Here is a 27,278-nt window from a genome sequence, read left to right on the forward strand (position 1 = left end):
TGTCACTCCTCCATGTCGCTACTCCATGTGACTCCTCCATGTCACTCCTCCATGTCACTTCTCCAACTCACTCCTCCATGTCACTCCTCCATGTCGCTACTCAATGTCACTCCTCCATGTCGATCCGCCATGTCACTCCTAAATGTCACTCCTCCATGTCACTCCTCCATGAAGCTCCTCCATGTCACTCCTCTATGTCACTCTTCCTTAGTCCTCAATGTCACTCCTCCATGTCACTCCTCTATGTCACTCCTCCTTGTCGCTCCTCCATGTCACTCCTCTATGTCGATCCTCCATGTCACTACTCCATGTCATTCCTACATGGCACTCCTCCATGTCACTCCTCCATGAAACTCCTCCATGTCACTCCTCCATGTCACTCCTCTATGTAACTCCTCCATGTTACAACTCCATATCACTCCAACTTCAAACTCCTCCATGTCACCCCTCCATGTCACTCCTCAATGAAACTCCTCCATGTCACTCCTCCATGTCGCTCCTCCTCGTCAATTCTCGATTTCGCTGCTCCACATCACTCCTCTATGTCACTCCTACATATCACTCTAACATGTCACTCCTCCATGTCACTCCTCCATGTTACTCTTCCTTGCTCCTCAATGTCACTCCTCCATGTCGCTACTCCATGTGACTCCTCCATGTCACTCCTCCATGTCACTACTCCAACTCACTCCTCCATGTCACTTCTCCATGTCGCTACTCCATGTCACTCCTCCATGTCACTCCTCCATGAAACTCCTCCATGTCACTCCTCCATGTCACTCCTCTATGTAACTCCTCCATGTCACTACTCCAACTCACTCCTCCATGTCACTTCTCCATGTCGCTACTCCATGTCACTCCTCCATGTCACTTAACCACGTCCCTCCGCCATGTCACTACACCATATCAATCCTCCTTGATGATCCGCCCTGTCACTTCTCCATGTCAGTCCTCCATGTCTCTCCTCCACGTCAACCCTCTATGTCACTCCTCCATGTAACTCCTCCATGTTGCTCCTCCATGTCACTCCTCCATGTCACTCCTCCATGTCACTCCTTTATGTCACTCCTCCAAGTCACTCTTCCATGTTGCTACTCCATGTGACTCCTCATGTAACTTCTATATGTCTTCCATATAACTATTCCATGTTGCTCCTCCATGTCACTCATCCATGTCCCTCCGCCATGTCACTCCACCTTATCAATCCTCTTTGCTGATTCGCCCTGTCACTTCTCCATGTCACTCCTCCTTGTCACTCCTCCATGTCACTCCTCCACATCACTCCTCTATGTCACTTCTATATGTCTTCCATGTCACTCCTCCATGTCGCTCCTCTATGTCACTCCTCCATGTCCGTACACCAACTCACTCCTCCATGTCACTCCTCCATGTCACTCCCCATGTCGATCCTCCATGCTGCTCCTACATGTTCCTCCTCCGAGTCACTCTAGAATGTCGATCCTCCATGTCACTCCAGAATGTCGCTCTTCCAAGTCACTCCTCCATGTTGATCCTCCATGTCACTCCTCCATGTAAGTCCTCCATGTCAATCCTTCATGTCACTCCTACATGTCACTCTGCCATGTCAATCCTCTCTGTCCATCCCCCAAGTCACTCCTCCATGTCAGTCCAGAATTTAACTCCAGAATGTCACTCCTCCATGTCCCTCCTCCATGTCAATCCTCTATTTCCACCCTCCATGTCATTCCCCCATTTCACTCCAGAATGTCACTCCTCCATGTCCCTCCTCCATGTCAAACCTCTCTGTCCATCCTCCAAGTCACTCCTCCATGTCAGTCCAGAATTTCCCTCCAGAATATCACTCCAGAATGTCCCTCCAGAATGTCACTCCAGAATGTCATTCCTCCATGTCCCTCCTCCATGTCACTCCTCCATGTCGATGCTCTATTTCACACCTCCTTGTCACTCCTACATGTCACTCCGCCATGTTGCTCCTCCATGTCACTCCAGAATGCCTCTCCTCCATGTCCCTCCAGAATTTAACTCCAGAATGTCACTCCTCCATGTCCCTCCTCCATGTCAATCCTCTCTGTCCATCCCCCAAGTCACTCCTCCATGTCAGTCCAGAATTTCACTCCAGAATATCACTCCAGAATGTGCCTCTAGAATGTCACTCCAGAATGTCATTCCTCCATGTCGATGCTCTATTTCACACCTCCTTGTCGCTCCTACATGTCATTCCTCCCTGTCTTCCTTGTCACTCCACCATGTCACTCCTCCATGTCGTTCCTCCATCTCACTCCTCCATGTCAATCCTCCATTTCGATCCAGCATGTTTCTCCTCCTTGTCACTACACTTTGTCACTCCTCCATGTCACTGCTCCATGTCAATCCCCATGTCGATCCTCCATGCTGCTCCTACATGTTCCTCCTCCGAGTCACTCTAGAATGTCGATCCTCCATGTCACTCCAGAATGTCGCTCTTCCAAGTCACTCCTCCATGTTGATCCTCCATGTCACTCCTCCATGTAAGTCCTCCATGTCAATCCTTCATGTCACTCCTACATGTCACTCCGCCATGTTGCTCCTCCATGTCACTCCAGAATGCCTCTCCTCCATGTCCCTCCAGAATTTAACTCCAGAATGTCACTCCTCCATGTCCCTTCTCCATGTCAATCCTCTATTTCCACCCTCCATGTCATTCCCACATTTCACTCCAGAATGTCACTCCTCCATGTCCCTCCTCCATGTCAAACCTCTCTGTCCATCCTCCAAGTCACGCCTCCATGTCAGTCCAGAATTTCCCTCCAGAATATCACTCCAGAATGTCCCTCCAGAATGTCACTCCAGAATGTCATTCCACCATGTCCCTCCTCCATGTCACTCCTCCATGTCGATGCTCTATTTCACACCTCCTTGTCGCTCCTACGTGTCATTCCTCCCTATCTCTCTTGTCACTCCTCCATGTCACTGCGCCATGTCGCTCCTCCATGTCACTCCTCCCTGTCGCTCCTCCATGTAGATCCTTCATGTTACTCCTACATGTCGCTCCTCCATGTCACTCCTCCATGTCACTCCTCCATGTCACTCCTCCATGTCACTCCTCTATGTAACTCCTCCATGTTACAACTCCATATCACTCCAACTTCTCACTCCTCCATGTCACCCCTCCATGTCACTCCTTAATGAAACTCCTCCATGTCACTCCTCCATGTCGCTCCTCCTAGTCAATTCTCTATTTCGCTGCTCCACATCACTCCTCTATGTCACTCCTACATATCACTCCAACATGTCACTCCTCCATGTCACTCCTCCATGTTACTCTTCCTTGCTCCTCAATGTCACTCCTCCATGTCGCTACTCCATGTGACTCCTCCATGTCACTCCTCCATGTCACTTCTCCAACTCACTCCTCCATGTCACTCCTCCATGTCGCTACTCAATGTCACTCCTCCATGTCGATCCGCCATGTCACTCCTAAATGTCACTCCTCCATGTCACTCCTCCATGAAGCTCCTCCATGTCACTCCTCTATGTCACTCTTCCTTAGTCCTCAATGTCACTCCTCCATGTCACTCCTCTATGTCACTCCTCCTTGTCGCTCCTCCATGTCACTCCTCTATGTCGATCCTCCATGTCACTACTCCATGTCATTCCTACATGGCACTCCTCCATGTCACTCCTCCATGAAACTCCTCCATGTCACTCCTCCATGTCACTCCTCTATGTAACTCCTCCATGTTACAACTCCATATCACTCCAACTTCAAACTCCTCCATGTCACCCCTCCATGTCACTCCTCAATGAAACTCCTCCATGTCACTCCTCCATGTCGCTCCTCCTCGTCAATTCTCGATTTCGCTGCTCCACATCACTCCTCTATGTCACTCCTACATATCACTCTAACATGTCACTCCTCCATGTCACTCCTCCATGTTACTCTTCCTTGCTCCTCAATGTCACTCCTCCATGTCGCTACTCCATGTGACTCCTCCATGTCACTCCTCCATGTCACTACTCCAACTCACTCCTCCATGTCACTTCTCCATGTCGCTACTCCATGTCACTCCTCCATGTCACTTAACCACGTCCCTCCGCCATGTCACTACACCATATCAATCCTCCTTGATGATCCGCCCTGTCACTTCTCCATGTCAGTCCTCCATGTCTCTCCTCCACGTCAACCCTCTATGTCACTCCTCCATGTAACTCCTCCATGTTGCTCCTCCATGTTGCTCCTCCATGTCACTCCACCATGTCACTCCACCATATCAATCCTCCTTGCTGATCTGCCCTGTCACTTCTCCATGTCACTACTCCATGTCACTCCTCCATGTAGCTACCCCATGTAGCTACTCCATGTAGCTACTCCATGTCACTCCTCCATGTCACTCCTCCATGTCACTCCTTTATGTCACTCCTCCAAGTCACTCTTCCATGTTGCTACTCCATGTGACTCCTCATGTAACTTCTATATGTCTTCCATATAACTATTCCATGTTGCTCCTCCATGTCACTCATCCATGTCCCTCCGCCATGTCACTCCACCTTATCAATCCTCTTTGCTGATTCGCCCTGTCACTTCTCCATGTCACTCCTCCTTGTCACTCCTCCATGTCACTCCTCCACATCACTCCTCTATGTCACTTCTATATGTCTTCCATGTCACTCCTCCATGTCGCTCCTCTATGTCACTCCTCCATGTCCGTACACCAACTCACTCCTCCATGTCACTCCTCCATGTCACTCCCCATGTCGATCCTCCATGCTGCTCCTACATGTTCCTCCTCCGAGTCACTCTAGAATGTCGATCCTCCATGTCACTCCAGAATGTCGCTCTTCCAAGTCACTCCTCCATGTTGATCCTCCATGTCACTCCTCCATGTAAGTCCTCCATGTCAATCCTTCATGTCACTCCTACATGTCACTCTGCCATGTCAATCCTCTCTGTCCATCCCCCAAGTCACTCCTCCATGTCAGTCCAGAATTTAACTCCAGAATGTCACTCCTCCATGTCCCTCCTCCATGTCAATCCTCTCTGTCCATCCCCCAAGTCACTCCTCCATGTCAGTCCAGAATTTCACTCCAGAATATCACTTCAGAATGTGCCTCTAGAATGTCACTCCAGAATGTCATTCCTCCATGTCGATGCTCTATTTCACACCTCCTTGTCGCTCCTACATGTCATTCCTCCCTGTCTTCCTTGTCACTCCTCCATGTCACTCCTCCATGTCGTTCCTCCATCTCACTCCTCCATGTCAATCCTCCATTTCAATCCAGCATGTTTCTCCTCCTTGTCACTACACTTTGTCACTCCTCCATGTCACTGCTCCATGTTGATCTTCCATGTTGATCCTCCATGCTGCTCCTACATGTTCCTCCTCCGAGTCACTCTAGAATGTCGCTCCTCCATGTCACTCCAGAATGTCACTCCAGAATTTAAATCCAGAATGTCACTCCTCCATGTCCCTCCTCCATGTCAAACCTCTATTTCCACCCTCCATGTCATTCCCCCATTTCACTCCAGAATGTCACTCCTCCATGTCCCTCCTCCATGTCAAACCTCTCTGTCCATCCTCCAAGTCACTCCTCCATGTCAGTCCAGAATTTCCCTCCAGAATATCACTCCAGAATGTCCCTCCAGAATGTCACTCCAGAATGTCATTCCTCCATGTCCCTCCTCCATGTCACTCCTCCATGTCGATGCTCTATTTCACACCTCCTTGTCACTCCTACATGTCACTCCGCCATGTTGCTCCTCCATGTCACTCCAGAATGCCTCTTCTCCTCCATGTCCCTCCAGAATTTAACTCCAGAATGTCACTCCTCCATGTCCCTCCTCCATGTCAAACCTCTCTGTCCATCCCCCAAGTCACTCCTCCATGTCAGTCCAGAATTTCCCTCCAGAATATCACTCCAGAATGTCCCTCCAGAATGTCACTCCAGAATGTCATTCCTCCATGTCCCTCCTCCATGTCACTCCTCCATGTCGATGCTCTATTTCACACCTCCTTGTCACTCCTACATGTCACTCCGCCATGTTGCTCCTCCATGTCACTCCAGAATGCCTCTTCTCCTCCATGTCCCTCCAGAATTTAACTCCAGAATGTCACTCCTCCATGTCCCTCCTCCATGTCAAACCTCTCTGTCCATCCCCCAAGTCACTCCTCCATGTCAGTCCAGAATTTCACTCCAGAATATCACTCCAGAATGTGCCTCTAGAATGTCACTCCAGAATGTCATTCCTCCATGTCGATGCTCTATTTCACACCTCCTTGTCGCTCCTACATGTCATTCCTCCCTGTCTTCCTTGTCACTCCTCCATGTCACTCCTCCATGTCGTTCCTCCATCTCACTCCTCCATGACAATCCTCCATTTCGATCCAGCATGTTTCTCCTCCTTGTCACTACACTTTGTCACTCCTCCATGTCACTGCTCCATGTTGATCTTCCATGTTGATCCTCCATGCTGCTCCTACATGTTCCTCCTCCGAGTCACTCTAGAATGTCGCTCCACCATGTCACTCCAGAATGTCACTCCAGAATTTAAATCCAGAATGTCACTCCTCCATGTCCCTCCTCCATGTCAATCCTCTATTTCCACCCTCCATGTCATTCCCCCATTTCACTCCAGAATGTCACTCCTCCATGTCCCTCCTCCATGTCAAACCTCTCTGTCCATCCTCCAAGTCACTCCTCCATGTCAGTCCAGAATTTCCCTCCAGAATATCACTCCAGAATGTCCCTCCAGAATGTCACTCCAGAATGTCATTCCTCCATGTCCCTCCTCCATGTCACTCCTCCATGTCGATGCTCTATTTCACACCTCCTTGTCGCTCCTACGTGTCATTCCTCCCTATCTTCCTTGTCACTCCTCCATGTCACTGCGCCATGTCGCTCCTCCATGTCACTCCTCCCTGTCGCTCCTCCATGTAGATCCTTCATGTTACTCCTACATGTCGCTCCTCCATGTCAATCCCCATGTCGATCCTCCATGCTGCTCCTACATGTTCCTCCTCCGAGTCACTCTAGAATGTCGATCCTCCATGTCACTCCAGAATGTCGCTCTTCCAAGTCACTCCTCCATGTTGATCCTCCATGTCACTCCTCCATGTAAGTCCTCCATGTCAATCCTTCATGTCACTCCTACATGTCACTCCGCCATGTTGCTCCTCCATGTCACTCCAGAATGCCTCTCCTCCATGTCCCTCCAGAATTTAACTCCAGAATGTCACTCCTCCATGTCCCTCCTCCATGTCAATCCTCTCTGTCCATCCCCCAAGTCACTCCTCCATGTCAGTCCAGAATTTCACTCCAGAATATCACTCCAGAATGTGCCTCTAGAATGTCACTCCAGAATGTCATTCCTCCATGTCGATGCTCTATTTCACACCTCCTTGTCGCTCCTACATGTCATTCCTCCCTGTCTTCCTTGTCACTCCTCCATGTCACTCCTCCATGTCGTTCCTCCATCTCACTCCTCCATGTCAATCCTCCATTTCGATCCAGCATGTTTCTCCTCCTTGTCACTACACTTTGTCACTCCTCCATGTCACTGCTCCATGTTGATCTTCCATGTTGATCCTCCATGCTGCTCCTACATGTTCCTCCTCCGAGTCACTCTAGAATGTCGCTCCTCCATGTCACTCCAGAATGTCACTCCAGAATTTAAATCCAGAATGTCACTCCTCCATGTCCCTCCTCCATGTCAATCCTCTATTTCCACCCTCCATGTCATTCCCCCATTTCACTCCAGAATGTCACTCCTCCATGTCCCTCCTCCATGTCAAACCTCTCTGTCCATCCTCCAAGTCACTCCTCCATGTCAGTCCAGAATTTCCCTCCAGAATATCACTCCAGAATGTCCCTCCAGAATGTCACTCCAGAATGTCATTCCTCCATGTCCCTCCTCCATGTCACTCCTCCATGTCGATGCTCTATTTCACACCTCCTTGTCACTCCTACATGTCACTCCGCCATGTTGCTCCTCCATGTCACTCCAGAATGCCTCTCCTCCATGTCCCTCCAGAATTTAACTCCAGAATGTCACTCCTCCATGTCCCTCCTCCATGTCAATCCTCTCTGTCCATCCCCCAAGTCACTCCTCCATGTCAGTCCAGAATTTCACTCCAGAATATCACTCCAGAATGTGCCTCTAGAATGTCACTCCAGAATGTCATTCCTCCATGTCGATGCTCTATTTCACACCTCCTTGTCGCTCCTACATGTCATTCCTCCCTGTCTTCCTTGTCACTCCTCCATGTCACTCCTCCATGTCGTTCCTCCATCTCACTCCTCCATGTCACTGCTCCATGTCAATCCCCATGTCGATCCTCCATGCTGCTCCTACATGTTCCTCCTCCGAGTCACTCTAGAATGTCGATCCTCCATGTCACTCCAGAATGTCGCTCTTCCAAGTCACTCCTCCATGTTGATCCTCCATGTCACTCCTCCATGTAAGTCCTCCATGTCAATCCTTCATGTCACTCCTACATGTCACTCCGCCATGTTGCTCCTCCATGTCACTCCAGAATGCCTCTCCTCCATGTCCCTCCAGAATTTAACTCCAGAATGTCACTCCTCCATGTCCCTCCTCCATGTCAATCCTCTATTTCCACCCTCCATGTCATTCCCCCATTTCACTCCAGAATGTCACTCCTCCATGTCCCTCCTCCATGTCAAACCTCTCTGTCCATCCTCCAAGTCACTCCTCCATGTCAGTCCAGAATTTCCCTCCAGAATATCACTCCAGAATGTCCCTCCAGAATGTCACTCCAGAATGTCATTCCACCATGTCCCTCCTCCATGTCACTCCTCCATGTCGATGCTCTATTTCACACCTCCTTGTCGCTCCTACGTGTCATTCCTCCCTATCTCTCTTGTCACTCCTCCATGTCACTGCGCCATGTCGCTCCTCCATGTCACTCCTCCCTGTCGCTCCTCCATGTAGATCCTTCATGTTACTCCTACATGTCGCTCCTCCATGTCACTCCTCCATGTCACTCCTCCATGTCACTCCTCTATGTAACTCCTCCATGTTACAACTCCATATCACTCCAACTTCTCACTCCTCCATGTCACCCCTCCATGTCACTCCTTAATGAAACTCCTCCATGTCACTCCTCCATGTCGCTCCTCCTAGTCAATTCTCTATTTCGCTGCTCCACATCACTCCTCTATGTCACTCCTACATATCACTCCAACATGTCACTCCTCCATGTCACTCCTCCATGTTACTCTTCCTTGCTCCTCAATGTCACTCCTCCATGTCGCTACTCCATGTGACTCCTCCATGTCACTCCTCCATGTCACTTCTCCAACTCACTCCTCCATGTCACTCCTCCATGTCGCTACTCAATGTCACTCCTCCATGTCGATCCGCCATGTCACTCCTAAATGTCACTCCTCCATGTCACTCCTCCATGAAGCTCCTCCATGTCACTCCTCTATGTCACTCTTCCTTAGTCCTCAATGTCACTCCTCCATGTCACTCCTCTATGTCACTCCTCCTTGTCGCTCCTCCATGTCACTCCTCTATGTCGATCCTCCATGTCACTACTCCATGTCATTCCTACATGGCACTCCTCCATGTCACTCATCCATGTAGCTACCCCATGTAGCTACTCCATGTAGCTATTCCATGTCACTCCTCCATGTCACTCCTTTATGTCACTCCTCCAAGTCACTCTTCCATGTTGCTACTCCATGTGACTCCTCCATGTCACTTCTATATGTCTTCCATATAACTATTCCATGTCCCTCCGCCATGTCACTCCACCTTATCAATCCTCTTTGCTGATTCGCCCTGTCACTTCTCCATGTCACTCCTCCTTGTCACTCCTCCATGTCACTCCTCCACATCACTCCTCTATGTCACTTCTATATGTCTTCCATGTCACTCCTCCATGTCGCTCCTCTATGTCACTCCTCCATATCCGTACACCAACTCACTCCTCCATGTCAGTCCTCCATGTCAATCCCCATGTCGATCCTCCATGCTGCTCCTACATGTTCCTCCTACGAGTCACTCCAGAATGTCGCTCTTCCAAGTCACTCCTCCATGTTGATCCTCCATGTCACTCCTCCATGTAAGTCCTCCATGTCAATCCTTCATGTCACTCCTACATGTCACTCCGCCATGTTGCTCCTCCATGTCACTCCAGAATGCCTCTCCTCAATGTCCCTCCAGAATTTAACTCCAGAATGTCACTCCTCCATGTCCCTCCTCCATGTCAATCCTCTCTGTCCATCCCCCAAGTCACTCCTCCATGTCAGTCCAGAATTTCACTCCAGAATATCACTCCAGAATGTGCCTCTAGAATGTCACTCCAGAATGTCATTCCTCCATGTCGATGCTCTATTTCACACCTCCTTGTCGCTCCTACATGTCATTCCTCCCTGTCTTCCTTGTCACTCCTCCATGTAACTCCTCCATGTCGTTCCTCCATCTCACTGCTCCATGTCAATCCTCCATTTCGATCCAGCATGTTTCTCCTCCTTGTCACTACACTTTGTCACTCCTCCATGTCACTGCTCCATGTTGATCTTCCATGTTGATCCTCCATGCTGCTCCTACATGTTCCTCCTCCGAGTCACTCTAGAATGTCGCTCCACCATGTCACTCCAGAATGTCACTCCAGAATTTAAATCCAGAATGTCACTCCTACATGTCCCTCCTCCATGTCAATCCTCTATTTCCACCCTCCATGTCATTCCCCCATTTCACTCCAGAATGTCACTCCTCCATGTCCCTCCTCCATGTCAAACCTCTCTGTCCATCCTCCAAGTCACTCCTCCATGTCAGTCCAGAATTTCCCTCCAGAATATCACTCCAGAATGTCCCTCCAGAATGTCACTCCAGAATGTCATTCCTCCATGTCCCTCCTCCATGTCACTCCTCCATGTCGATGCTCTATTTCACACCTCCTTGTCACTCCTACATGTCACTCCGCCATGTTGCTCCTCCATGTCACTCCAGAATGCCTCTCCTCCATGTCCCTCCAGAATTTAACTCCAGAATGTCACTCCTCCATGTCCCTCCTCCATGTCAAACCTCTCTGTCCATCCCCCAAGTCACTCCTCCATGTCAGTCCAGAATTTCACTCCAGAATATCACTCCAGAATGTGCCTCTAGAATGTCACTCCAGAATGTCATTCCTCCATGTCGATGCTCTATTTCACACCTCCTTGTCGCTCCTACATGTCATTCCTCCCTGTCTTCCTTGTCACTCCTCCATGTCACTCCTCCATGTCGTTCCTCCATCTCACTCCTCCATGTCAATCCTCCATTTCGATCCAGCATGTTTCTCCTCCTTGTCACTACACTTTGTCACTCCTCCATGTCACTGCTCCATGTTGATCTTCCATGTTGATCCTCCATGCTGCTCCTACATGTTCCTCCTCCGAGTCACTCTAGAATGTCGCTCCACCATGTCACTCCAGAATGTCACTCCAGAATTTAAATCCAGAATGTCACTCCTCCATGTCCCTCCTCCATGTCAATCCTCTATTTCCACCCTCCATGTCATTCCCCCATTTCACTCCAGAATGTCACTCCTCCATGTCCCTCCTCCATGTCAAACCTCTCTGTCCATCCTCCAAGTCACTCCTCCATGTCAGTCCAGAATTTCCCTCCAGAATATCACTCCAGAATGTCCCTCCAGAATGTCACTCCAGAATGTCATTCCTCCATGTCCCTCCTCCATGTCACTCCTCCATGTCGATGCTCTATTTCACACCTCCTTGTCGCTCCTACGTGTCATTCCTCCCTATCTTCCTTGTCACTCCTCCATGTCACTGCGCCATGTCGCTCCTCCATGTCACTCCTCCCTGTCGCTCCTCCATGTAGATCCTTCATGTTACTCCTACATGTCGCTCCTCCATGTCAATCCCCATGTCGATCCTCCATGCTGCTCCTACATGTTCCTCCTCCGAGTCACTCTAGAATGTCGATCCTCCATGTCACTCCAGAATGTCGCTCTTCCAAGTCACTCCTCCATGTTGATCCTCCATTTCACTCCTCCATGTAAGTCCTCCATGTCAATCCTTCATGTCACTCCTACATGTCACTCCGCCATGTTGCTCCTCCATGTCACTCCAGAATGCCTCTCCTCCATGTCCCTCCAGAATGTCACTCCAGAATGTCATTCCTCCATGTCCCTCCTCCATGTCACTCCTCCATGTCGATGCTCTATTTCACACCTCCTTGTCACTCCTACATGTCACTCCGCCATGTTGCTCCTCCATGTCACTCCAGAATGCCTCTCCTCCATGTCCCTCCAGAATTTAACTCCAGAATGTCACTCCTCCATGTCCCTCCTCCATGTCAATCCTCTCTGTCCATCCCCCAAGTCACTCCTCCATGTCAGTCCAGAATTTCACTCCAGAATATCACTCCAGAATGTGCCTCTAGAATGTCACTCCAGAATTTCATTCCTCCATGTCGATGCTCTATTTCACACCTCCTTGTCGCTCCTACATGTCATTCCTCCCTGTCTTCCTTGTCACTCCTCCATGTCACTCCTCCATGTCGTTCCTCCAGCTCACTCCTCCATGTCAATCCTCCATTTCGATCCAGCATGTTTCTCCTCCTTGTCACTACACTTTGTCACTCCTCCATGTCACTGCTCCATGTCAATCCCCATGTCGATCCTCCATGCTGCTCCTACATGTTCCTCCTCCGAGTCACTCTAGAATGTCGATCCTCCATGTCACTCCAGAATATCGCTCTTCCAAGTCACTCCTCCATGTTGATCCTCCATGTCACTCCTCCATGTAAGTCCTCCATGTCAATCCTTCATGTCACTCCTACATGTCACTCCGCCATGTTGCTCCTCCATGTCACTCCAGAATGCCTCTCCTCCATGTCCCTCCAGAATTTAACTCCAGAATGTCACTCCTCCATGTCCCTCCTCCATGTCAATCCTCTATTTCCACCCTCCATGTCATTCCCCCATTTCACTCCAGAATGTCACTCCTCCATGTCCCTCCTCCATGTCAAACCTCTCTGTCCATCCTCCAAGTCACTCCTCCATGTCAGTCCAGAATTTCCCTCCAGAATATCACTCCAGAATGTCCCTCCAGAATGTCACTCCAGAATGTCATTCCTCCATGTCCCTCCTCCATGTCACTCCTCCATGTCGATGCTCTATTTCACACCTCCTTGTCGCTCCTACGTGTCATTCCTCCCTATCTCTCTTGTCACTCCTCCATGTCACTGCGCCATGTCCCTCCTCCATGTCACTCCTCCCTGTCGCTCCTCCATGTAGATCCTTCATGTTACTCCTACATGTCGCTCCTCCATGTCACTCCTCCATGTCACTCCTCTATGTAACTCCTCCATGTTACAACTCCATATCACTCCAACTTCTCACTCCTCCATGTCACCCCTCCATGTCACTCCTCAATGAAACTCCTCCATGTCACTCCTCCATGTCGCTCCTCCTAGTCAATTCTCGATTTCGCTGCTCCACATCACTCCTCTATGTCACTCCTACATATCACTCCAACATGTCACTCCTCCATGTCACTCCTCCATGTTACTCTTCCTTGCTCCTCAATGTCACTCCTCCATGTCGCTACTCCATGTGACTCCTCCATGTCACTCCTCCATGTCACTACTCCAACTCACTCCTCCATGTCACTCCTCCATGTCGCTACTCAATGTCACTCCTCCATGTCGATCCGCCATGTCACTCCTAAATGTCACTCCTCCATGTCACTCCTCCATGAAGCTCCTCCATGTCACTCCTCTATGTCACTCTTCCTTAGTCCTCAATGTCACTCCTCCATGTCACTCCTCTATGTCACTCCTCCTTGTCGCTCCTCCATGTCACTCCTCTATGTCGATCCTCCATGTCACTACTCCATGTCATTCCTACATGGCACTCCTCCATGTCACTCCTCTATGTAACTCCTCCATGTTACAACTCCATATCACTCCAACTTCAAACTCCTCCATGTCACCCCTCCATGTCACTCCTCAATGAAACTCCTCCATGTCACTCCTCCATGTCGCTCCTCCTCGTCAATTCTCGATTTCGCTGCTCCACATCACTCCTCTATGTCACTCCTACATATCACTCTAACATGTCACTCCTCCATGTCACTCCTCCATGTTACTCTTCCTTGCTCCTCAATGTCACTCCTCCATGTCGCTACTCCATGTGACTCCTCCATGTCACTCCTCCATGTCACTACTCCAACTCACTCCTCCATGTCACTTCTCCATGTCGCTACTCCATGTCACTCCTCCATGTCACTTAACCACGTCCCTCCGCCATGTCACTACACCATATCAATCCTCCTTGATGATCCGCCCTGTCACTTCTCCATGTCAGTCCTCCATGTCTCTCCTCCACGTCAACCCTCTATGTCACTCCTCCATGTAACTCCTCCATGTTGCTCCTCCATGTTGCTCCTCCATGTCACTCCACCATGTCACTCCACCATATCAATCCTCCTTGCTGATCTGCCCTGTCACTTCTCCATGTCACTCCTCCATGTCACTCCTCCATGTAGCTACCCCATGTAGCTACTCCATGTAGCTACTCCATGTCACTCCTCCATGTCACTCCTCCATGTCACTCCTTTATGTCACTCCTCCAAGTCACTCTTCCATGTTGCTACTCCATGTGACTCCTCATGTCACTTCTATATGTCTTCCATATAACTATTCCATGTTGCTCCTCCATGTCACTCATCCATGTCCCTCCGCCATGTCACTCCACCTTATCAATCCTCTTTGCTGATTCGCCCTGTCACTTCTCCATGTCACTCCTCCTTGTCACTCCTCCATGTCACTCCTCCACATCACTCCTCTATGTCACTTCTATATGTCTTCCATGTCACTCCTCCATGTCGCTCCTCTATGTCACTCCTCCATGTCCGTACACCAACTCACTCCTCCATGTCACTCCTCCATGTCACTCCCCATGTCGATCCTCCATGCTGCTCCTACATGTTCCTCCTCCGAGTCACTCTAGAATGTCGATCCTCCATGTCACTCCAGAATGTCGCTCTTCCAAGTCACTCCTCCATGTTGATCCTCCATGTCACTCCTCCATGTAAGTCCTCCATGTCAATCCTTCATGTCACTCCTACATGTCACTCCGCCATGTTGCTCCTCCATGTCACTCCAGAATGCCTCTCCTCCATGTCCCTCCAGAATTTAACTCCAGAATGTCACTCCTCCATGTCGATCCGCCATGTCACTCCTAAATGTCACTCCTCCATGTCACTCCTCCATGAAGCTCCTCCATGTCACTCCTCTATGTCACTCTTCCTTAGTCCTCAATGTCACTCCTCCATGTCACTCCTCTATGTCACTCCTCCTTGTCGCTCCTCCATGTCACTCTTCTATGTCGATCCTCCATGTCACTACTCCATGTCATTCCTACATGGCACTCCTCCATGTCACTCCTCCATGAAACTCCTCCATGTCACTCCTCCATGTCACTCCTCTATGTAACTCCTCCAGGTTACAACTCCATATCACTCCAACTTCTCACTCCTCCATGTCACCCCTCCATGTCACTCCTCAATGAAACTCCTCCATGTCACTCCTCCATGTCACTGCTCCATGTTGATCTTCCATGTTGATCCTCCATGCTGCTCCTACATGTTCCTCCTCCGAGTCACTCTAGAATGTCGCTCCTCCATGTCACTCCAGAATGTCACTCCAGAATTTAAATCCAGAATGTCACTCCTCCATGTCCCTCCTCCATGTCAATCCTCTATTTCCACCCTCCATGTCATTCCCCCATTTCACTCCAGAATGTCACTCCTCCATGTCCCTCCTCCATGTCAAACCTCTCTGTCCATCCTCCAAGTCACTCCTCCATGTCAGTCCAGAATTTCCCTCCAGAATATCACTCCAGAATGTCCCTCCAGAATGTCACTCCAGAATGTCATTCCTCCATGTCCCTCCTCCATGTCACTCCTCCATGTCGATGCTCTATTTCACACCTCCTTGTCGCTCCTACGTGTCATTCCTCCCTATCTTCCTTGTCACTCCTCCATGTCACTGCGCCATGTCGCTCCTCCATGTCACTCCTCCCTGTCGCTCCTCCATGTAGATCCTTCATGTTACTCCTACATGTCGCTCCTCCATGTCACTCCTCCATGTCACTCCTCTATGTAACTCCTCCATGTTACAACTCCATATCACTCCAACTTCTCACTCCTCCATGTCACCCCTCCATGTCACTCCTCAATGAAACTCCTCCATGTCACTCCTCCATGTCGCTCCTCCTAGTCAATTCTCGATTTCGCTGCTCCACATCACTCCTCTATGTCACTCCTACATATCACTCCAACATGTCACTCCTCCATGTCACTCCTCCATGTTACTCTTCCTTGCTCCTCAATGTCACTCCTCCATGTCGCTACTCCATGTGACTCCTCCATGTCACTCCTCCATGTCACTACTCCAACTCACTCCTCCATGTCACTCCTCCATGTCGCTACTCAATGTCACTCCTCCATGTCGATCCGCCATGTCACTCCTAAATGTCACTCCTCCATGTCACTCCTCCATGAAGCTCCTCCATGTCACTCCTCTATGTCACTCTTCCTTAGTCCTCAATGTCACTCCTCCATGTCACTCCTCTATGTCACTCCTCCTTGTCGCTCCTCCATGTCACTCCTCTATGTCGATCCTCCATGTCACTACTCCATGTCATTCCTACATGGCACTCCTCCATGTCACTCCTCCATGAAACTCCTCCATGTCACTCCTCCATGTCACTCCTCTATGTAACTCCTCCATGTTACAACTCCATATCACTCCAACTTCTCACTCCTCCATGTCACCCCTCCATGTCACTCCTCAATGAAACTCCTCCATGTCACTCCTCCATGTCGCTCCTCCTCGTCAATTCTCGATTTCGCTGCTCCACATCACTCCTCTATGTCACTCCTACATATCACTCTAACATGTCACTCCTCCATGTCACTCCTCCATGTTACTCTTCCTTGCTCCTCAATGTCACTCCTCCATGTCGCTACTCCATGTGACTCCTCCATGTCACTCCTCCATGTCACTACTCCAACTCACTCCTCCATGTCACTTCTCCATGTCGCTACTCCATGTCACTCCTCCATGTCACTTAACCACGTCCCTCCGCCATGTCACTACACCATATCAATCCTCCTTGATGATCCGCCCTGTCACTTCTCCATGTCAGTCCTCCATGTCTCTCCTCCACGTCAACCCTCTATGTCACTCCTCCATGTAACTCCTCCATGTTGCTCCTCCATGTTGCTCCTCCATGTCACTCCACCATGTCACTCCACCATATCAATCCTCCTTGCTGATCTGCCCTGTCACTTCTCCATGTCACTCCTCCATGTCACTCCTCCATGTAGCTACCCCATGTAGCTACTCCATGTAGCTACTCCATGTCACTCCTCCATGTCACTCCTCCATGTCACTCCTTTATGTCACTCCTCCAAGTCACTCTTCCATGTTGCTACTCCATGTGACTCCTCATGTCACTTCTATATGTCTTCCATATAACTATTCCATGTTGCTCCTCCATGTCACTCATCCATGTCCCTCCGCCATGTCACTCCACCTTATCAATCCTCTTTGCTGATTCGCCCTGTCACTTCTCCATGTCACTCCTCCTTGTCACTCCTCCATGTCACTCCTCCACATCACTCCTCTATGTCACTTCTATATGTCTTCCATGTCACTCCTCCATGTCGCTCCTCTATGTCACTCCTCCATGTCCGTACACCAACTCACTCCTCCATGTCACTCCTCCATGTCACTCCCCATGTCGATCCTCCATGCTGCTCCTACATGTTCCTCCTCCGAGTCACTCTAGAATGTCGATCCTCCATGTCACTCCAGAATGTCGCTCTTCCAAGTCACTCCTCCATGTTGATCCTCCATGTCACTCCTCCATGTAAGTCCTCCATGTCAATCCTTCATGTCACTCCTACATGTCACTCCGCCATGTTGCTCCTCCATGTCACTCCAGAATGCCTCTCCTCCATGTCCCTCCAGAATTTAACTCCAGAATGTCACTCCTCCATGTCCCTCCTCCATGTCAATCATCTCTGTCCATCCCCCAAGTCCCTCCTCCATGTCAGTCCAGAATTTCACTCCAGAATATCACTCCAGAATGTGCCTCTAGAATGTGACTCCAGAATGTCATTCCTCCATGTCGATGCTCTATTTCACACCTCCTTGTCGCTCCTACATGTCATTCCTCCCTGTCTTCCTTGTCACTCCTCCATGTCACTCCTCCATGTCGTTCCTCCATCTCACTCCTCCATGTCAATCCTCCATTTCGATCCAGCATGTTTCTCCTCCTTGTCACTACACTTTGTCACTCCTCCATGTCACTGCTCCATGTTGATCTTCCATGTTGATCCTCCATGCTGCTCCTACATGTTCCTCCTCCGAGTCACTCTAGAATGTCGCTCCACCATGTCACTCCAGAATGTCACTCCAGAATTTAAATCCAGAATGTCACTCCTCCATGTCCCTCCTCCATGTCAATCCTCTATTTCCACCCTCCATGTCATTCCCCCATTTCACTCCAGAATGTCACTCCTCCATGTCCCTCCTCCATGTCAAACCTCTCTGTCCATCCTCCAAGTCACTCCTCCATGTCAGTCCAGAATTTCCCTCCAGAATATCACTCCAGAATGTCCCTCCAGAATGTCACTCCAGAATGTCATTCCTCCATGTCCCTCCTCCATGTCACTCCTCCATGTCGATGCTCTATTTCACACCTCCTTGTCGCTCCTACGTGTCATTCCTCCCTATCTTCCTTGTCACTCCTCCATGTCACTGCGCCATGTCGCTCCTCCATGTCACTCCTCCCTGTCGCTCCTCCATGTAGATCCTTCATGTTACTCCTACATGTCGCTCCTCCATGTCACTCCTCCATGTCACTCCTCTATGTAACTCCTCCATGTTACAACTCCATATCACTCCAACTTCTCACTCCTCCATGTCACCCCTCCATGTCACTCCTCAATGAAACTCCTCCATGTCACTCCTCCATGTCGCTCCTCCTAGTCAATTCTCGATTTCGCTGCTCCACATCACTCCTCTATGTCACTCCTACATATCACTCCAACATGTCACTCCTCCATGTCACTCCTCCATGTTACTCTTCCTTGCTCCTCAATGTCACTCCTCCATGTCGCTACTCCATGTGACTCCTCCATGTCACTCCTCCATGTCACTACTCCAACTCACTCCTCCATGTCACTCCTCCATGTCGCTACTCAATGTCACTCCTCCATGTCGATCCGCCATGTCACTCCTAAATGTCACTCCTCCATGTCACTCCTCCATGAAGCTCCTCCATGTCACTCCTCTATGTCACTCTTCCTTAGTCCTCAATGTCACTCCTCCATGTCACTCCTCTATGTCACTCCTCCTTGTCGCTCCTCCATGTCACTCCTCTATGTCGATCCTCCATGTCACTACTCCATGTCATTCCTACATGGCACTCCTCCATGTCACTCCTCCATGAAACTCCTCCATGTCACTCCTCCATGTCACTCCTCTATGTAACTCCTCCATGTTACAACTCCATATCACTCCAACTTCTCACTCCTCCATGTCACCCCTCCATGTCACTCCTCAATGAAACTCCTCCATGTCACTCCTCCATGTCGCTCCTCCTCGTCAATTCTCGATTTCGCTGCTCCACATCACTCCTCTATGTCACTCCTACATATCACTCTAACATGTCACTCCTCCATGTCACTCCTCCATGTTACTCTTCCTTGCTCCTCAATGTCACTCCTCCATGTCGCTACTCCATGTGACTCCTCCATGTCACTCCTCCATGTCACTACTCCAACTCACTCCTCCATGTCACTTCTCCATGTCGCTACTCCATGTCACTCCTCCATGTCACTTAACCACGTCCCTCCGCCATGTCACTACACCATATCAATCCTCCTTGATGATCCGCCCTGTCACTTCTCCATGTCAGTCCTCCATGTCTCTCCTCCACGTCAACCCTCTATGTCACTCCTCCATGTAACTCCTCCATGTTGCTCCTCCATGTTGCTCCTCCATGTCACTCCACCATGTCACTCCACCATATCAATCCTCCTTGCTGATCTGCCCTGTCACTTCTCCATGTCACTCCTCCATGTCACTCCTCCATGTAGCTACCCCATGTAGCTACTCCATGTAGCTACTCCATGTCACTCCTCCATGTCACTCCTCCATGTCACTCCTTTATGTCACTCCTCCAAGTCACTCTTCCATGTTGCTACTCCATGTGACTCCTCATGTCACTTCTATATGTCTTCCATATAACTATTCCATGTTGCTCCTCCATGTCACTCATCCATGTCCCTCCGCCATGTCACTCCACCTTATCAATCCTCTTTGCTGATTCGCCCTGTCACTTCTCCATGTCACTCCTCCTTGTCACTCCTCCATGTCACTCCTCCACATCACTCCTCTATGTCACTTCTATATGTCTTCCATGTCACTCCTCCATGTCGCTCCTCTATGTCACTCCTCCATGTCCGTACACCAACTCACTCCTCCATGTCACTCCTCCATGTCACTCCCCATGTCGATCCTCCATGCTGCTCCTACATGTTCCTCCTCCGAGTCACTCTAGAATGTCGATCCTCCATGTCACTCCAGAATGTCGCTCTTCCAAGTCACTCCTCCATGTTGATCCTCCATGTCACTCCTCCATGTAAGTCCTCCATGTCAATCCTTCATGTCACTCCTACATGTCACTCCGCCATGTTGCTCCTCCATGTCACTCCAGAATGCCTCTCCTCCATGTCCCTCCAGAATTTAACTCCAGAATGTCACTCCTCCATGTCCCTCCTCCATGTCAATCATCTCTGTCCATCCCCCAAGTCCCTCCTCCATGTCAGTCCAGAATTTCACTCCAGAATATCACTCCAGAATGTGCCTCTAGAATGTGACTCCAGAATGTCATTCCTCCATGTCGATGCTCTATTTCACACCTCCTTGTCGCTCCTACATGTCATTCCTCCCTGTCTTCCTTGTCACTCCTCCATGTCACTCCTCCATGTCGTTCCTCCATCTCACTCCTCCATGTCAATCCTCCATTTCGATCCAGCATGTTTCTCCTCCTTGTCACTACACTTTGTCACTCCTCCATGTCACTGCTCCATGTTGATCTTCCATGTTGATCCTCCATGCTGCTCCTACATGTTCCTCCTCCGAGTCACTCTAGAATGTCGCTCCACCATGTCACTCCAGAATGTCACTCCAGAATTTAAATCCAGAATGTCACTCCTCCATGTCCCTCCTCCATGTCAATCCTCTATTTCCACCCTCCATGTCATTCCCCCATTTCACTCCAGAATGTCACTCCTCCATGTCCCTCCTCCATGTCAAACCTCTCTGTCCATCCTCCAAGTCACTCCTCCATGTCAGTCCAGAATTTCCCTCCAGAATATCACTCCAGAATGTCCCTCCAGAATGTCACTCCAGAATGTCATTCCTCCATGTCCCTCCTCCATGTCACTCCTCCATGTCGATGCTCTATTTCACACCTCCTTGTCGCTCCTACGTGTCATTCCTCCCTATCTTCCTTGTCACTCCTCCATGTCACTGCGCCATGTCGCTCCTCCATGTCACTCCTCCCTGTCGCTCCTCCATGTAGATCCTTCATGTTACTCCTACATGTCGCTCCTCCATGTCACTCCTCCATGTCACTCCTCTATGTAACTCCTCCATGTTACAACTCCATATCACTCCAACTTCTCACTCCTCCATGTCACCCCTCCATGTCACTCCTCAATGAAACTCCTCCATGTCACTCCTCCATGTCGCTCCTCCTAGTCAATTCTCGATTTCGCTGCTCCACATCACTCCTCTATGTCACTCCTACATATCACTCCTCCATGTCACTCCTCCATGTTACTCTTCCTTGCTCCTCAATGTCACTCCTCCATGTCGCTACTCCATGTGACTCCTCCATGTCACTCCTCCATGTCACTACTCCAACTCACTCCTCCATGTCACTCCTCCATGTCGCTACTCCATGTCACTCCTCCATGTCACTTATCCACGTCCCTCCGCCATGTCACTACACCATATCAATCCTCCTTGATGATCCGCCCTGTCAATTCTCCATGTCACTCCTCCATGTAACTCCTCCATGTTGCTCCTCCATGTTGCTCCTCCATGTCACTCCACCATGTCACTCCACCATATCAATCCTCCTTGCTGATCTGCCCTGTCACTTCTCCATGTCACTCCTCCATGTCACTCCTCCATGTAGCTACCCCATGTAGCTACTCCATGTAGCTACTCCATGTAGCTACTCCATGTCCCTCCTCCATGTCAATCCTCTATTTCCACCCTCCATGTCATTCCCCCATTTCACTCCAGAATGTCACTCCTCCATGTCCCTCCTCCATGTCAAACCTCTCTGTCCATCCTCCAAGTCACTCCTCCATGTCAGTCCAGAATTTCCCTCCAGAATATCACTCCAGAATGTCTCTCCAGAATGTCACTCCAGAATGTCATTCCTCCATGTCCCTCCTCCATGTCACTCCTCCATGTCGATGCTCTATTTCACACCTCCTTGTCGCTCCTACGTGTCATTCCTCCCTATCTTCCTTGTCACTCCTCCATGTTACTGCGCCATTTCGCTCCTCCATGTCACTCCTCCCTGTCGCTCCTCCATGTAGATCCTTCATGTTACTCCTACATGTCGCTCCTCCTTGTCGCTCGTCCATGTCACTCCCCCATCTCATTCCTCCATGTCGCTCCTCCATGTAGATCCTTCATGTTACTCCTACATGTTGCTCCTCCTTGTCACTCCTCCATGTAACTACTCAATGTCGATCCTCCATGTCACTCCTCCATGTCTTCCATGTCACTCGACCGTGTCGCTCCATGTCACTTCTCCATGTCGCTCCTCCATGTCACTCCTCCATGTCACTCCTCCTCCATGAAACTCCAACATGTCACTCCTCCATGTCACTCCTCCATGTTACTCTTCCTTGCTCCTCAATGTCACTCCTCCATGTCACTCCTCTATGTCACTCCTCTTTATCGCTCCTCCACATCACTCCTCTATGTCACTCCTCCATGTCACTCCTCCTTCATGTCACTCCTCAATGTCACTCCTCCATGTCACTCCTCTATGTCACTCCTCCATGTCACTCCTCCATGTCACTCCTCCTTCTCACTCCTCCATATTACTACTCAATGTCACTCCTCCATGTCGATCCGCCATGTCACTCCTAAATGTCACTCCTCCATGTCACTCCTCCATGAAGCTCCTCCATGTCACTCCTCTATGTCACTCTTCCTTAGTCCTCAATGTCACTCCTCCATGTCACTCCTCTATGTCACTCCTCCTTGTCGCTCCTCCATGTCACTCCTCTATGTCGATCCTCCATGTCACTACTCCATGTCATTCCTACATGGCACTCCTCCATGTCACTCCTCCATGAAACTCCTCCATGTCACTCCTCCATGTCACTCCTCTATGTAACTCCTCCATGTTACAACTCCATATCACTCCAACTTCTCACTCCTCCATGTCACCCCTCCATGTCACTCCTCAATGAAACTCCTCCATGTCACTCCTCCATGTCGCTCCTCCTCGTCAATTCTCGATTTCGCTGCTCCACATCACTCCTCTATGTCACTCCTACATATCACTCTAACATGTCACTCCTCCATGTCACTCCTCCATGTTACTCTTCCTTGCTCCTCAATGTCACTCCTCCATGTCGCTACTCCATGTGACTCCTCCATGTCACTCCTCCATGTCACTACTCCAACTCACTCATCCATGTCACTTCTCCATGTCGCTACTCCATGTCACTCCACCATGTCACTTAGCCACGTCCCTCCGCCATGTCACTACACCATATCAATCCTCCTTGATGATCCGCCCTGTCACTTCTCCATGTCAGTCCTCCATGTCTCTCCTCCACGTCAACCCTCTATGTCACTCCTCCATGTAACTCCTCCATGTTGCTCCTCCATGTTGCTCCTCCATGTCACTCCACCATGTCACTCCACCATATCAATCCTCCTTGCTGATCTGCCCTTTCACTTCTCCATGTTACTCCTCCATGTCACTCATCCATGTAGCTACCCCATGTAGCTACTCCATGTAGCTACTCCATGTCACTCCTCCATGTCACTCCTCCATGTCACTCCTTTATGTCACTCCTCCAAGTCACTCTTCCATGTTGCTACTCCATGTGACTCCTCCATGTCACTTCTATATGTCTTCCATATAACTATTCCATGTCCCTCCGCCATGTCACTCCACCTTATCAATCCTCTTTGCTGATTCGCCCTGTCACTTCTCCATGTCACTCCTCCATGTCACTCCTCCATGTCACTCCTCCACATCACTCCTCTATGTCACTTCTATATGTCTTCCATGTCACTCCTCCATGTCGCTCCTCTATGTCACTCCTCCATATCCGTACACCAACTCACTCCTCCATGTCACTCCTCCATGTCAATCCCCATGTCGATCCTCCATGCTGCTCCTACATGTTCCTCCTACGAGTCACTCCAGAATGTCGCTCTTCCAAGTCACTCCTCCATGTTGATCCTCCATGTCACTCCTCCATGTAAGTCCTCCATGTCAATCCTTCATGTCACTCCTACATGTCACTCCGCCATGTTGCTCCTCCATGTCACTCCAGAATGCCTCTCCTCAATGTCCCTCCAGAATTTAACTCCAGAATGTCACTCCTCCATGTCCCTCCTCCATGTCAATCCTCTCTGTCCATCCCCCAAGTCACTCCTCCATGTCAGTCCAGAATTTCACTCCAGAATATCACTCCAGAATGTGCCTCTAGAATGTCACTCCAGAATGTCATTCCTCCATGTCGATGCTCTATTTCACACCTCCTTGTCGCTCCTACATGTCATTCCTCCCTGTCTTCCTTGTCACTCCTCCATGTCACTCCTCCATGTCGTTCCTCCATCTCACTGCTCCATATCAATCCTCCATTTCGATCCAGCATGTTTCTCCTCCTTGTCACTACACTTTGTCACTCCTCCATGTCACTGCTCCATGTTGATCTTCCATGTTGATCCTCCATGCTGCTCCTACATGTTCCTCCTCCGAGTCACTCTAGAATGTCGCTCCACCATGTCACTCCAGAATGTCACTCCAGAATTTAAATCCAGAATGTCACTCCTCCATGTCCCTCCTCCATGTCAATCCTCTATTTCCACCCTCCATGTCATTCCCCCATTTCACTCCAGAATGTCACTCCTCCATGTCCCTCCTCCATGTCAAACCTCTCTGTCCATCCTCCAAGTCACTCCTCCATGTCAGTCCAGAATTTCCCTCCAGAATATCACTCCAGAATGTCTCTCCAGAATGTCTCTCCAGAATGTCACTCCAGAATGTCATTCCTCCATGTCCCTCCTCCATGTCACTCCTCCATGTCGATGCTCTATTTCACACCTCCTTGTCGCTCCTACGTGTCATTCCTCCCTATCTTCCTTGTCACTCCTCCATGTTACTGCCCCATTTCGCTCCTCCATGTCACTCCTCCCTGTCGCTCCTCCATGTAGATCCTTCATGTTACTCCTACATGTCGCTCCTCCTTGTCGCTCGTCCATGTCACTCCCCCATCTCATTCCTCCATGTCGCTCCTCCATGTAGATCCTTCATGTTACTCCTACATGTTGCTCCTCCTTGTCACTCCTCCATGTAACTACTCAATGTCGATCCTCCATGTCACTCCTCCATGTCTTCCATGTCACTCGACCGTGTCGCTCCATGTCACTTCTCCATGTCGCTCCTCCATGTCACTCCTCCATGTCACTCCTCCTCCATGAAACTCCAACATGTCACTCCTCCATGTCACTCCTCCATGTTACTCTTCCTTGCTCCTCAATGTCACTCCTCCATGTCACTCCTCTATGTCACTCCTCTTTATCGCTCCTCCACATCACTCCTCTATGTCACTCCTCCATGTAAATCCTCCTTCATGTCACTCCTCAATGTCACTCCTCCATGTCACTCCTCTATGTCACTCCTCCATGTCACTCCTCCATGTCACTCCTCCTTCTCACTCCTCCATATTACTACTCAATGTCACTCCTCCATGTCGATCCGCCATGTCACTCCTAAATGTCACTCCTCCATGTCACTCCTCCATGAAGCTCCTCCATGTCACTCCTCTATGTCACTCTTCCTTAGTCCTCAATGTCACTCCTCCATGTCACTCCTCTATGTCACTCCTCCTTGTCGCTCCTCCATGTCACTCCTCTATGTCGATCCTCCATGTCACTACTCCATGTCATTCCTACATGGCACTCCTCCATGTCACTCCTCCATGAAACTCCTCCATGTCACTCCTCCATGTCACTCCTCTATGTAACTCCTCCATGTTACAACTCCATATCACTCCAACTTCTCACTCCTCCATGTCACCCCTCCATGTCACTCCTCAATGAAACTCCTCCATGTCACTCCTCCATGTCGCTCCTCCTCGTCAATTCTCGATTTCGCTGCTCCACATCACTCCTCTATGTCACTCCTACATATCACTCTAACATGTCACTCCTCCATGTCACTCCTCCATGTTACTCTTCCTTGCTCCTCAATGTCACTCCTCCATGTCGCTACTCCATGTGACTCCTCCATGTCACTCCTCCATGTCACTACTCCAACTCACTCATCCATGTCACTTCTCCATGTCGCTACTCCATGTCACTCCTCCATGTCACTTAGCCACGTCCCTCCGCCATGTCACTACACCATATCAATCCTCCTTGATGATCCGCCCTGTCACTTCTCCATGTCAGTCCTCCATGTCTCTCCTCCACGTCAACCCTCTATGTCACTCCTCCATGTAACTCCTCCATGTTGCTCCTCCATGTTGCTCCTCCATGTCACTCCACCATGTCACTCCACCATATCAATCCTCCTTGCTGATCTGCCCTTTCACTTCTCCATGTTACTCCTCCATGTCACTCATCCATGTAGCTACCCCATGTAGCTACTCCATGTAGCTACTCCATGTCACTCCTCCATGTCACTCCTCCATGTCACTCCTTTATGTCACTCCTCCAAGTCACTCTTCCATGTTGCTACTCCATGTGACTCCTCCATGTCACTTCTATATGTCTTCCATATAACTATTCCATGTCCCTCCGCCATGTCACTCCACCTTATCAATCCTCTTTGCTGATTCGCCCTGTCACTTCTCCATGTCACTCCTCCATGTCACTCCTCCATGTCACTCCTCCACGTCACTCCTCTATGTCACTTCTATATGTCTTCCATGTCACTCCTCCATGTCGCTCCTCTATGTCACTCCTCCATATCCGTACACCAACT

This window comes from Sebastes fasciatus, chromosome 19 (assembly GCF_043250625.1).
Source record: "Sebastes fasciatus isolate fSebFas1 chromosome 19, fSebFas1.pri, whole genome shotgun sequence".
Classification (NCBI taxonomy): domain Eukaryota; kingdom Metazoa; phylum Chordata; class Actinopteri; order Perciformes; family Sebastidae; genus Sebastes; species Sebastes fasciatus.